Source organism: Punica granatum, chromosome 5 (genome assembly GCF_007655135.1).
Source record: "Punica granatum isolate Tunisia-2019 chromosome 5, ASM765513v2, whole genome shotgun sequence".
Classification (NCBI taxonomy): Eukaryota; Viridiplantae; Streptophyta; class Magnoliopsida; order Myrtales; family Lythraceae; genus Punica; species Punica granatum.
Window position 1 is genome coordinate 19,360,412 of NC_045131.1, and position 14,898 is coordinate 19,375,309.

Sequence of the window (14,898 nt, forward strand, 5' to 3'; positions counted from 1 at the left end):
GACTCAAGTGGCTCACAGGCCGACTCGATAGACTGTTGCCGGAGTTGGGTAGAAGGCTTGCATGGAAGCATAGCACGATGCATGGTTCAGTGCTACAGGGACCGTGCTACCTAGGGATGGGGGCCCCCGACTCAAGGGTGTCAATTCCTTGAAATCGGGCGGGATTCTTTTCAAGGCCTAAGCGACAGTCGAACCGTGCGCCGTACCCCTACTTCGAACCCCTATCTAACCTAGCTTCCTAGATTGCCGCTCGTGGGATTTCAAGCGTGGTACCTAAATCCACTAGAATGATGCAATGCAAGTGCAGAAAAGTAAATATGCGTAAAATAGATAAGCGAGAAAGTTGCAGAAAGCGGTAAATGAACATGCAAGCAAGCAAACGGGATCGAGCCTAAACCCACTAAGTATGTCCCCAGTAGAGTCGCCAAGCTGTACGGACCCGAATGTGGACTCTCGTCGGGGCCCGCATCGCGCGCTTTTGGATCGCGCGGCTTGGTCGGAACGTCCACCTTCCCGCGGGGACGCGCGTCGGACACGCGTGAGAGAAGGAGTCGCCACTTATCATTTTACGACCCGAAGGTCGAGGGCGGATAAGTTACCCTGGGTCTAGGGGTATGGAACACCTAGTTTGTTGTTAAGGCATTGATCTGTGCGGAACCGGAAAATCCGTGTTCGGGGGTTCATGTTACGTGTGGGCCTATATCCCGCACGCCCTTTCGGTACTCTGGTTTGCTAGGCTTGCATGTTTTATTATTTACCGCGTGAATTAAGCTGCACTCGGCTCGCACGTTTTGACACCGGATATTCGATGAACCAAACGATGTCGGTTGAGAAGCCGGGAGAGAAGTAAATCTATATGTCGGGGAATTGGTTCACAATCTTGCATTACAGTTCATCGAACCATGGAGGTTGAATCCCTGCGTGAACCAGAACCGCGATATCTTGGATTCACTTGTGTCTGGGCAAGCATTAGACCGATTCGATTAATTGACTCTCGGACCGTTCGCTCACCGACTGGAATTCTTACAGAATAAATGCACCAAATAGAATCCTTACAATGCTCTCAAAAACAATAAATACAAATTGCAAAAGGGTCGAATTCCAGTCGTTTCGCGTTCGGTTATTATTCCACTCTAACTCACCGTGAGTTTAGGGAAAAGACCGAAGAACTGAAATTCAATGAACGCTCTCACTGAATAGGGCGTTGGACCCTGTGAGTGTTGATTAGGGTGTTGGACCCTGTGCTCGATGATTAGGGCGTTGAACCCTAATATTATTCGGCCTAGGGGTCAGGCCCGACCCGCATGGCAAACAGGTGCAGAAAGATAACAAGCAATAGGTTAATAACAGACAAAGTGTTTGTTATTGTCTTGTTTACGTGAATTAACAGATTATTAACCCAGGGGTGTTTTTGCAAGCAAATGCCATATGCTAAACAATCAAACATATGCCAATGTTTCAGCATTCGGCTTTGTTTTGAGAACTTGACAAAGAGAGTCAAATCTCAAGTGTGTGAATCGCTTTTACAGTTGTTCTGTATTGTGACACTGAATTACCACTGAATTAACCAAACTCGTGTTTTGACTCTAGATTTGGAATCTAGAATTCCTCCTAACCATTATCTAGTGTTTGGTTAGGTCGAGTGAAAGGTTAATCAGCATTTCACAGGTTTTCTGACAATGATCAACTGTTCTAGTTACCCGAGTCTATGTTAGGATAGCAGAAACTCATCAGTTAGATAAGAAAAGGCTATGCAGATGAACCTGCACCTGAACAGGTAGCCCGTTCTTATCCCGTACTGTAGTGTTTCTATTATGCTAACCCTAAAGATGTCGCGGGGTTGTGAAAAGATGATTTTGCCCTTTATTTGAAAATGGTTTTCAGAAAAAAGGGGAAACATCACAGTGCGGGCCACCTCGGCCTGTAGCCGGTGTCGACCGATTCCCTGGATCATCCAGGGTTGTGCAAGAACCCTGAAAAAGCCAAAGAATCGGTTGATCTGTCCGGAAGTGATCCAGAAAGATCTTCCGTATCTTGACATGAGTTACCTGGAATCAAGTGAAAACTCAAGTTGAGACACAAAAGCCCTTTTTAGACGTCCATGCCACGTCGGACCGCGCGTTTCGGGTTTTGAAATTGATAAGTTTAAAAAGGGCACCAACATCCTTTGACGACTCGTCGACGCGAGTTATCAGTTAATGTCCAATTCGGGTAAACTTTATCAGTATGAAGTGAGTTTAATCGTGTGAGCGTCCCGATTAACCCGTTTGTGGAATTAATGCTTAAGGGTTGTGCCGAATGCATTAATTGTGAAAACGATTCGCGACTCGACGACCAAGACGATTCCATAAGGATCGAGGATAATTTGATCTAATGACCGAAACTATCCTCATAACCAAATGGACCCGAATGAGTCATCGATACTCGAATCCATGCATGCTTCGTTTGAAAAAGTCTTTACATGATATTTTAATGGGAATCGTAAAGACATTGAAGTAAAACTTCACATCATCCGATCAACAAATTAAACTTGAGATAAGGAACTCATTCTTGACCCAAGGAAGGCCAAGAAGCCCTCGGCTTCATCTTGTGAAGGGTGGCCGAAGGTTCTCATGGCTCTATCCGAGTCACGAATGATTTCCTAATCGTGGTTTAATTATTTCTCGCATGCTCAAACATCAACCGTGATAAATAGCACTCCTTTTTAACAAAAGCCGGCGTTATCACGATTTGTTTAGCTCATTTAAACATACAAACATTCACAAACGTGTTAACTAAGGAAAATGATAAAATAACACCGGCTTCATGCATGCAATAATGATAAAACAAACTCGGAAATTAACTTGAATAGGCTAAGGAGACCGATCTTAACCCGAAAAGAGCAATTTAAGTCTCAACCCTCTCCTTTAGAGAGTTGGCCGAGAATTAATGTGCCATAATCGGGTTGGGATAGTCTTCTTTATGATGATCCAAGCTCTTTTCCGACATGGTAGCAAGTCATAAGATAGTGTACATGCATAATATAACATAAAATTGCATAAAAATTAAATCTTGCAAATGAAACATGCATGAAACACCATAATACTCCATAGCCATGCAAAAATATAAAAAGTCCTAACTCCTCTAAGTCAGAAGTGTTTTACCTAGCCTCGGAATACGAGGAAAGAGTCGGGGAAGTGTTTGAGAGTCGGGTGACTCGGTGGAACCCTTAAAAGGGTATTCGGGCGCAAGGGTGGACGTGCACGGGCGTTGGTGGGCACTGACAAGCGCTGGTGTTGGGCAAGGACGTGCGCGGGTGACGGGCGCGGGCGTGCGCGGATGGCTGGCACGGACGGGAGCGGGTGACGGGCGCGGGCGTGCGCGGATGACGGGCGCGGGCGTGCGCTGGTGACGGGCGCGGGCGTGCGCTGGTGACGGGCGCGGGTGGCGCTGGATGACGAGCACGGGCGTGCGCGGGTGACGGGCACGGGTGTGCTGGTGAAGGGCGCGGGTGGCGCTGGATGACGAGCACGGGAGTGCGCGGGTGGCGGGCACGGGTGTGCTGGTGAAGGGCGCGGGTGGCGCTGGTGACGAGCACGGGCGTGCGCGGGTGACCGGCAAGGGTGTGCTGGTGATGGGCGCGGGTGGCGCTGGATGACGAGCACAGGGGTGCGCGGGTGACGGGCGCGGGTGGCGCTGGATGATGAGCACGGGAATGCGCGGGTGACGGGCACGGGTGTGCTGGTGAAGGGCGCGGGTGGCGCTGGATGACGAGCACGGGCGTGCTCGGGTGACCGGCACGGGTGTGCTGGTGATGGGCGCGGGTGGCGCTGGATGACGAGCACGGGCGTGCGCGGGTGACGGGCGCGGGTGTGCTGGTGATGGGCGCGGGTGGCGCTGGATGACGAGCACGGGCGTGCGCGGGTGACGGGCGCGGGTGTGCTGGTGATGGGCGCGGGTGGCGCTGGATGACGAGCACGGGCGTGCGCGGGTGACGGGCGCGGGTGTGCTGGTGATGGGCGCGGGTGGCGCTGGATGACGAGCACGGGCGTGCGCGGGTGACGGGCCCGGGTGTGCTGGTGATGGGTGCGGGTGGCGCTGGTGACGCTCGGTGACGGACGTTGGTGACGCCCGAGGGTTGCGCTCGGTGACGCTCGGTGACGGACGCTGGTGACGCTCGAGGGTTGCGCTCGGTGACGCTCGGTGACGGGCGCTGGCTACGCTCGGTGACGCTCGGTGACAGGCGCTGGCTGCGCTCGGTGACGCTCGGTGACGGACGCTGGTCACCCGAGAGCTCCAACTAGTCCCGAGATGCGGGATGGGACCTTCAAGAGTCGGGTTGGACCGTTGATGGGTCGGTTTTGAGCTGTTTTCCGTTGAACAGACCCGAATGGCATCAAACAGACCCGAATGGCATCAAACAGACCCGGCTGAAATATTGGACAGACCCGACTGGCACAAGTCGGGTCGGACGTCGCCACGGAGGTTCCCGATGGAATTTTGAGGCAAGGTCAGTGGCTCCTGACTCCTAACTGACCCCCGGAGGTGACTGTGGTGGTCGTTTGGTCCCAGAGTTATCGGGTCGACCCGTACAGCCCTGCAAAGATCACGGAAAACAGAGTACGTCTGGAAATTCGGACCCGTCTGGCACCAGTCGGGTCGGACGTCGCCACGGAGGCTCCCGATGGAATTGTTGAGCAAGGCCAACGGCTCCCGACTGCTAACTCACCTCTGGAGGTGGCTGTGGTGGTCGTTTTCCGAAAAGAGTCTCGGATCGACCCGATCTGCAAGAAAACCGCACAAACAGTCAGAAATTTCGACCCGACTGGGCAGTCGGGCTGTTTCTTCTTCCTGGGGTTAAACCGACGGGTTTGTCTTGGATTTCTTGACTTCTGGACACCCTAGGGTTGTGTGGGGAGGTGTTTGATGGGTTTTGGTAGCTCAAACCGACTTGGAAAGGCTTGAAACCCGGTTTGACATTTTTTACCCGAGAAGGACCAAATCTGTCCAGATTTTGTTCAAGGCTGGTTCTATGGCTTAGAGGTTTCAAACTTAAAATCTAAGTTCAGAAATGGATAGAGGGGCTCGAAAACATGTGGGATATGAAGTTTGGTAAATTTTGGATTCAAGCCGGGATGGATTCCGACTTAAGACTTTGCCCGGTTTTGCTTGGTTTTGCTTGCTGGAAATGGCTGAAGCTTGCTGCGGTTTGCTGTGGAGTTTGAGAGCTTTTGAAGAGTGAGAAATGCTAGAGAGAGAGTGTTTTTAAGGTGTCCCCTTAAGTTAATGACATTTGGACAATATATAGAAAAGCTTAAATGCAAGATTAGTGAAGAAAAGTGCAATTAGGGCCATGGATTAGTGGAATCCGAATTTCTTAAGGAAATATCAAGCTCAATCCTCATCCATTGCATTAATGGAGAAAAGATAAGAGCATTGATGGCTTGGATGGGAAGTTGGAGTGTTGAATTGAAACACTTAGATATTTTGCAAAAGGAAGACAAATGCAAGTTGTCTTCTTGGCTTGAAGAAGAAGATGACAAGAGACATGGAGGGCAATGGGCATGGGTGAGGCGGCACTGAGTTGGCCGTGGGTCCCACGGGTCGCGAGGTAAGTTCGGGCCAAAGTTCGGGTCTCGATTGGTCGCGCATTCGAAGTTCGTGGTTCGAATTGAACGTCGAATTGTCGATATACGCGAGAAAACGGAGTTAATGAGCCCGAGATTGACATTTTTCATGGAGAAATGTCCCGGATGTGTGCGAGGCTCGGAATCCGGTTTTGCTCATTGCAAGTGACCAGGGCGAAGTTGTCCGCTTCTGACAGCATATCTTGTGTCCGCATCTCACGTTGGTCATTTTGACATAAATTGTCAGACAACGTGAACAATTATCCCTTAAGCCGGTAATGCTAACGTGGGGCCGGAGACGTCCTAGGAGGTCGAAACTGGATTTCTCAGGATGATTTCTGAGTTGCTTGGGCACTCCGGAGATTACTGTAATCTCTGTTTGTCGAGATCAAACCTCCAAGGACTTGAAAAGTGTATCTGAGACCTCTAAAGCGCTGCTCGGGAGGTCTAGGTGAGTCGTGTGATTTATTCCGACGATTCCACATTGAGCCTTGAGAAGGCTAGCATTGTGTAACGTAAGCATTCGGAGTTAAGTTTCCCCAAAGAGGACCTCCGGATATGGATTTCCACTAAAAATGGTCATTTCCGCTCTTCGAAGGTTACTCGGGAAACCGCGAGGGGTTTTGCTGTTTGTTTTGCCCAATTGTGAATGTCTGCTAGAGTTTTCTGGGCAATGCGGTATGAACTTCGTTTGTCGTAATTCCATCAGACCCTTCTCCGGCTATGCTCTTCTGAAGAGGGGTATGCTTGTTTTGTCGTTCGGAAGTCATTTGAAGTGTCTGTGTGACTTCCAAAAGACAATCTGAAGCGTTGTTCATACTCTGTGTGTTGATGGGGCATGGCCGCGTCTGATATTTGGAATTAACTTTTCTCCAGGAAACCGGCATTTTTGGACTTCCACTGAAAAGTTGTCTGTATACAGAAAATTGTTCTGTATAGAGCAGATGATTTGAAAAATGCCTTTGGGGACACTTTTCATCTTTTTGGCACTGGTGTGGATTTTTGGAGTCCAATATTCACTATCTTCCGACGGCCGAGCGAACTATCGGAAAATAGTGCCGTCCGTGTAGTACACTGAAAACGCCGGTTTTGGACATTGTTGAGTTCTTTGGTCGCTCTGTTCCCCTTTGGTGACCCCTAGAGTCCTTCTGTCATGTCCATGGGCCATTTGCTCAATTTTGCCAACTTGAGGATGAATAGTGATTTCTTGCTCTGCCGAGCCGTTTTCTGTATTCTGCTCAAGTCGTGGCTTGGGTCATTGCTAATATCATTGTTTGGAATGGTGAGCCAAAACGGGGTGCTGACAGGTTCCCGATTACGTTGACAGTAATATCGAAATCTCTATTTCAATATTACAAACAGTGAGCGGCCTCTAGCAATGCATCATTGCTACTCAAGTAATCGGAAAGTCAATTTCTCAACGAACCTTGTGACCTATGTTACCGTGCAGTATAATCCCTTTGTCCTCTATATCTCTATTGAGCCCAAGGCATGGTCGTTGTCATCCTTGTATGGCTCAATCTCTCTTTCTTGGTTTACCGGGTAAGTCTATCAGAACAAATGAGATCGATATCCCTATATCGACTCATTTGGGTATGCATACACTTATAGACTCTACCCACCAAGCGGCCGTGAGATATCACTCCCATTACGTAGGAGGGACAAATTCTATCTTGGTCACTCACATTCCTCTTCATGCTCTGTGGTATACCCAATAACTATCTTTATAACCAGCCTGTTACGGTGGCGTTTGACAGTATCAAAGTATACTACATTACATGTAGGAAACTATGATGACCTCAAGTCAGAGGACCACTGCACCATATTCACTATGAGATCTGCTAATGACAGTCACGTAACGACCCATGTAGCAGTCTCATGACGGATCAATCCAGTACACATTACTCCTAATGTATACCTGCGGTGTGACTCGATGTCTCCACATCCATGACCTGTGAGACTTGGTCATCAATCTACACCCACACTAGTCTAACCGCATTATCGTTGTCCTAATTAACGATAATACTTTGACTAGGGACATTTAGGAATAGTATTCAGTCATTATAGGATCTCACAATCAAGTCACACTTGATGCCTGTTGAACCTACTATTCCAAGGACGTTATTGTGTAAAATGAATATTCAGCGCAACCCACACAATAACATAAATGCCTCGTATTATAATGAAATGTATGTCATATTACAGAATTGATGACAGATTGCCTCTAGGGCATACACCAATTCCCAACAATCTCCCACTTGCACTAGAGCCAATCTGGCATATCCCTAATGCCTAAGGATCTAGTGTGAGCCTCGTGCTTGCGCTGTACAAGAGGCTTCGTAAGTGGATCTGCGAGATTCTCATCTGTTGGTATTCTGCATATCTTCACATCTCCTCTGTCGACAATCTCGCGAATGAGATGGAAGCGCCTGAGTGTATGTTTGGATCGCTGGTGAGACTTGGGTTCCTTAGCCTGCGCAATGGCTTCATTGTTGTCACAATAGAGTTCCACTGGGTCTGCGATGCTCGGAACCACAGCAAGTTCTGTTACGAACTTCTTGATCCAAACGGCCTCTTTTGCGGCGTTAGAGGCAGCGATATACTCGGCCTCTGTGGTGGAGTCGGCTACTGTCTCCTGCTTGGAACTCTTCCAACTCACAGCATCTCCATTGAGGCAGAACACATATCCTGATTGCGATCTACTATCGTCCTTATCGGACTGGAAGCTAGCATCGGTGTAACCTCTTACAACGAGCTCTTCTTCGCCCCCATATACCAAGAACATCTGCTTAGTCCTTCGCAAGTACTTAAGGATGTTCTTTACTGCGATCCAGTGTCTCTCACCTGGATCTGATTGGTACCGACTCGTCATGCTCAAAGCATACGAGACATCAGGTCGAGTGCGTAACATGGCATACATGATGGATCCAATAGCTGATGCATATGGAATCCTACTCATGCGACCCCTCTCCTCCTGAGTAGAAGGACTCTGAGCCTTCGAAAGGCTTATGCCATGTAACATGGGCAGCGATCCTTTCTTAGAATCCTGCATGCTAAAGCGCCAAAGCACTTTATCTACATATGCACTCTGACTTAAGCCAAGCAGTCTCCTGGATCTATCTCTATAGATCTTGATACCTAACACATAGGTAGCTTCGCCTAAGTCTTTCATGGAGAAACACATTCCCAACCAAGTCTTCACAGACTGTAGGGAAGGAATGTCATTCCCGATCAGAAGTATGTCATCTACATACAACACCAGGAAGATCACTGCGCTCCCACTAACCTTCGTGTAAACACAGGGTTCATCTTCATTCTTAATGAAGCCAAACTCTTTGACTGCATCATCAAAGCGAAGATTCCAGCTTCTAGAAGCTTGCTTCAGTCCATAAATAGACCGTTGCAGCTTACAAACCTTTCCGACACTTTGTGGATCGACAAAACCCTCAGGTTGTGTCATGTACACATCCTCGAGGAGCCTTCCATTCAGGAAAGCAGTTTTGACGTCCATCTGCTAGATCTCATAGTCATAGTAAGCTGCAATTGCAAGAAAGATCCTGATAGATTTAAGCACAGCCACCGGGGAAAAGGTTTCGTCATAGTCAACACCATGAACTTGTCTGAAGCCTTTCGCCACTAGTCGACCCTTAAAGGTAATCACATTACCGTCCACGTCGGTTTTCTTCTTGAAAACCCACTTACACCCAATAGGTTTTACCCCTTCAGGTGGATCAACCAAAGTCCATACTTGGTTAGTGTACATGGACTCCATCTCAGATCTCATGGCATCCAGCCATTTCTCGGAGTCAGGGCCTGTCACGGCTTCCGCATAGGTTGTAGGCTCATCATTATCTACGAGCAATACATCATTATCTTGAGTCACGAGAAATCCATATCTCTCGGGCTCATGACGTATCCTACCAGACCTACGAGGCTCCTGTGTCACCTGTGTAGAAGATTGTACCACAACACCTTGTGGTTGTTCTGCAACCTTACCCGTTGATTGGTTAATGTCATTTTGTGGTAGAACTTCCCCAAGTCCTAATTTCCTCCCACTTGTTCCTTTGAAGAGAAACTCTTTCTCAAGGAATACCGCAGTTCGAGCGACAAACACTTTGCCCTCGGTGGGATTATAGAAATAGTATCCTCGTGTTTCCTTAGGATACCCTACAAAGTAACATTTATCCGATTTAGGGCCAAGCTTATCCGAAGACAATTTCTTAACGTAAGCTTCGCAACCCCATATCTTTAGAAAAGACATATTGGGACGCCTCCCATACCACATCTCATATGGGGTCTTTTCAACTGATTTCGACGGAGCATGACTTAATATGAGAGCCGTTGTTTGTAGAGCATATCCCCAGAAGGAGTCCGGTAAATCTGCATGACTCATCAAAGATCGAACCATATCCAATAAAGTTCGATTCCTCCTCTTAGCTACACCATTCCACTGTGGTGTACCAGGTGGAGTCAGTTGGGATAGAATCCCACACTGTCTAAGATAGTCAGCAAACTCATAGCTCAAATATTCACCTCCTCGATCTGATCGAAGAACTTTAATACTCTTACCCAACTGATTCTCCACTTCATTCTTAAATTCCTTGAACTTTTCAAAGGATTCGGATTTGTGTTTCATCAAATACACATATCCAAATATACTGAAATCATCAGTAAATGTAATGAAGTAGAGATACCTACCTCTAGCAAGCTTGTTCACTGGTCCACATACATTAGTATGTATGAGAAACAGAAGATCACTAGCTCGCTCATCCTTTCCAGTAAAGGGGGCCTTAGTCATTTTCCCCATTAAACAAGGTTCACAAGTCTCGATTGATTCAAAATCAAACGAGTCCAGTAATCCATCCTTATGGAGTCTGGAGATGCGATTCTCGCTAATATGGCCTAAACGACAATGCCAGAGGTAAGTCGGGTTCGAATCATTGGACTTGAGCCGTTTGGTTTCCACATTATAAACGGGCGTGTCTAGATCAAGAACATACAGACCATTACTTAAATGTGCACTGCCATAAAATACATCATCCATGTACATAGAACAACACTTGTTCTTGATAGTGAAACAAAATCCCTTCTTGTCCAAACAAGAAACAGATATTATGTTTCTACTAATAGCAGGCACATAATAACAGTCGTCAAGATCCAGTACAAGCCCAGTAGGCAAAGACAGGTGATAAGTCCCTACAGTTAATGCAGCAACCCTTGCTCCATTTCCAACTCGTAGGTCCACCTCGCCCTTTGCCAACGATCTACTGTTTCTTAGATCCTGCACATTTCCACAAATGTGAGCACCACACCCGGTATCTAATACCCAAGATGTAGAAGCAGTAGATACATTGATCTCTATAACATGGATACCTGAAGTGGAAGTCTCACTTCCCTTCTTCTTCTTCAACTCCTCCAGGTATACCTTGCAATTCCGCTTCCAATGGCCACTGTTACCACAATGGAAGCAGCAATCATTCTTTGCCACTTTGGCCTTGGGCTTTAATGCACCCGAGTCATACTTGGATGCGCCATTAGCCTTCTTGCCTTTGCCCTTTTTCTTGGTCCCTTGGACCATCAGAACAGGTGTCCCTTTGCTGATATCCTGCTCAGCTGTTCTCAACATGCCAAGCAGTTCAGGCAATGGTTTGTTATAGTCATTCATATTATAGTTCATGACGAACTGACTATAACTGCTGGGCAACGACTGCAGGATTAAATCTGTGACCAACTCTTGACCTAGAGGAAATCCTAGTCGTCCCAGAGTCTCCACATACCCAATCATATTGAGTACATGAGGACCTACCGGGCTGCCCTCAGTTAACTTTGCCTGAAAAAGTGCCTTCGATACGTCGAACCGCTCATGCCGGGCCTGCTCTTGATAGAGCTGCCTGAGATGTACGATCATATCGTACACCCCCATGTGCTCGTGTTGCTTCTGAAGCTCCGGATCCATGGTGGCTACCATGAGACATCCAACGCTCACGGCATCATCTTGATGCTTCCTATAAGCATCTCTCTCAGCTCGGGTGGCATTATCAGGCGGTGGCGCAGGAAGAGGTTGCTCCAAGACATATAACTTTTTCTCCTGAGTGAGAACGATTCTCAAGTTGCGGTACCAATCCAGGAAATTATTCCCGGATAGTTTTTCCTTATCAAGGATTGATCACAAACAGAAGGCACTAGATGTGTTTACTGCCATGGAAACTACCACAGAAATACACAGAATAAGTATTATGACATAACAATATTTAATGAGGACTTTATTAAATATTGCTCCCACTATTTTTTATCAAATCAATGACCCTCACCATTGATTCGGAGAATCTCATTCTCATAGCGGTCCAAGATCCATATTTCACCAAGTTCTGAGTCAACGAGGGCTGAGACTCCCAGAACTGGTTATTTAGGTAAGGAACCCTCTTTCCCAATTGCATCACATGCAACTCTTGGTTAGTTGGGTGAATAACACCTTATTCTAATCTACCTTGTAGATTGACGCCCAACTCCTTGCCTCTGAACTCCTAATCCTATTAGGCTTGCTCAGTTAAGTCCGACCCATCGGTAAACACCACGCCTTACCAGGATAGATGAGGGCATCCTGCGAGGGCTAGGTCTACACACTTATCGATCTTGGTTTTGACGAGCGTTACACGATGGAAGGCTATGGACTTAATATTATCGAGGGATTTTAACAATATTTAAATCGATCTCACCATATACTATTATGTAACCATTATATAATAGTTCCCGTGTATAACAATTATACCACCAGCAGTCATGCAAGTACAACCATTATACTAACACAACTATAGCCTAGTCCAAGTCTAACAGTCATGCTAGCACCAAGCACACATGTAACAAGCATAAAATCCTATTTCATGCTTCTATCTATTCAGATTCTAACTAGCTAGGCTCTGATACCAATTGCTAGTTTCACGGGGCCTACGGAAGCGTGAAAGAAATAGAAATTCAAAATTTCCTACCCGTGAAACTAGATCCCAAGACCTTCTAGTAGAATGGGAATAGATAAAGTGTACCTGAAATTTTTTAAACTGTCGATCGAGCGTCCCACGCGTGACGCCTCTACCGGTATCCACACCGACTTCGTCGACGAGTCTTCGAGATCAATGGTGCTAGCGGCCAACGCTCGAAGGAAATACCGGTGAGACTCCGATCTTTATTAGATGAATTGAGCTCTTCGAATCAAACAATTTGATTCGAAAGTTCATACACATATATGGGTGCACGTGCATACAAAGTCTTACAAATGCATCATATGCATTCTTCTGTACGCACACACATTCATATGCATCATATGCATATAAACTATACATATGCCCATCCATTCAACTCTTGGAAGCCATGTGTAAGTATGCATGAAAACATGCAATGTAACACATGTCTTGAATGGCCATGCATGCATGCCATTATCTGGCAGTCCATGCAAAAGCCAAATGGCTTTATTTCGTGCCGCCGTGCGTCTCTATTTCGTGTATAAATCGAGTCCAATTAATCTAGTAAATCAGGTCTAGTTAATCGGTAAATTTAATCTCATTAAATATCCGATTAACTAATCGCACCATAACTCGTCTAATCTCTATTAGACAGATGTAGTGTTTCAAAACCATCTCGTCGATTTGGTCGTAGTGTGTGACCCTGTAGGTTCCCGATTACGTTGACAGTAATATCGAAATCTCTATTTCAATATTACAAACAGTGAACGGCATCTAGCAATGCATCACTGCTACTCAAGTAATCATAAAGTCAATTTCTCGACGAACCTTGTGACCTATGTTACCGTGCAGTATAATCCCTTTGTCTTCTATATCTCTATTGAGCCCAAGGCATGGTCGTTGTCATCCTTGTATGGTTCAATCTCTCTTTCTTGGTTTACCGGGTAAGTCTATCAGAACAAATGAGATCGATATCCCTATATCGACTCATTTGGGTATGCATACACTTATAGACTCTACCCACCAAGCGGCCGTGAGATATCACTCCCATTACGTAGGAGGGACAAATTCTATCTTGGTCACTCACATTCCTCTCCATACTCTGTGGTATACCCAATAACTGTCTTTATAACCAGCATGTTACGGTGGCGTTTGACAATATCAAAGTATACGGCATTACATGTAGGAAACTATGATGACCTCAAGTCAGAGGACCACTGCACCATAGTCACTATGAGATCTGCTAATGACAGTCACGTAACGACCCATGTAGCAGTCTCATGACGGATCAATCCAGTACACATTACTCCTAATGTATACCTGCGGTGTGACTCGATGTCTCCACATCCATGACCTGTGAGACTTGGTCATCAATCTACACCCACACTAGTCTAACCGCATTATCGTTGTCCTAATTAACGATAATACTTTGATTAGGGACATTTAGGAATAGTGTTCAGTCATTATAGGATCTCACAATCAAGTCACACTTGATGCCTATTGAACCTACTATTCCAAGGACGTTATTGTGTAAAATGAAAATTCAGCGCAACCCACACAATAACATAAATGCCTCGTATTATAATGAAATATATGTCATATTACAGAATTGATGACAGATTGCCTCTAGGGCATACACCAATTCCCAACAGTCTATATACAGAAAGTTGTTCTGTATAGAGCAAATGATTTGCAAAATGCCTTTGGGGACACTTTTCATCTGTTTAGCATTGAAGTGGATTTTTGAAGTCCAATATTGGCTATCTTCCGACGATCGAGCGAACTATCAGAAAATATTACTGTCCGTGTGATTTACTGAAAATGCCGATTTTGGACATTGTTGAGCTCTCTGGTCGCTCTGTTACCTTTTGGTGATCCCTAGAGCCCTTCTGTCGTGTATGTGTCATTTGCCCGATTTCGCTGACTTGAGGATGAATAGTGATTTTTTGCTCTGTTGAGACGTTTTTCTGTACTTTGCTCAAGTCATAGCTTGTATGCTGTCAATGAGCTTCATTTGTTGGATGGACCAAAATGGGGTGTTGACAGCAACGTGCTTCCCAAGCTTTCTCTTTCCTCTCTGTCTTTGCATAACTTCAAATGGGTCACAACCACCCTTCAATAGGCTACCACAAAGCTGAAATCCCAGACATTCCTTTCCGGGGTCTAGTCATAATGCTTTGGAAATGGTCATACCGAGTCAGGCCGAATATGAACAGAAATCCCCAAGTGGGTTGCAAATGCAGTCGCCCTACGACATTCGGATGATAAGCGTCCAAAGCCGACGGGCGCGTTGAACAACTAATAGAGCTGCTAGGGCATCGTCGAGGAAGTCTCGA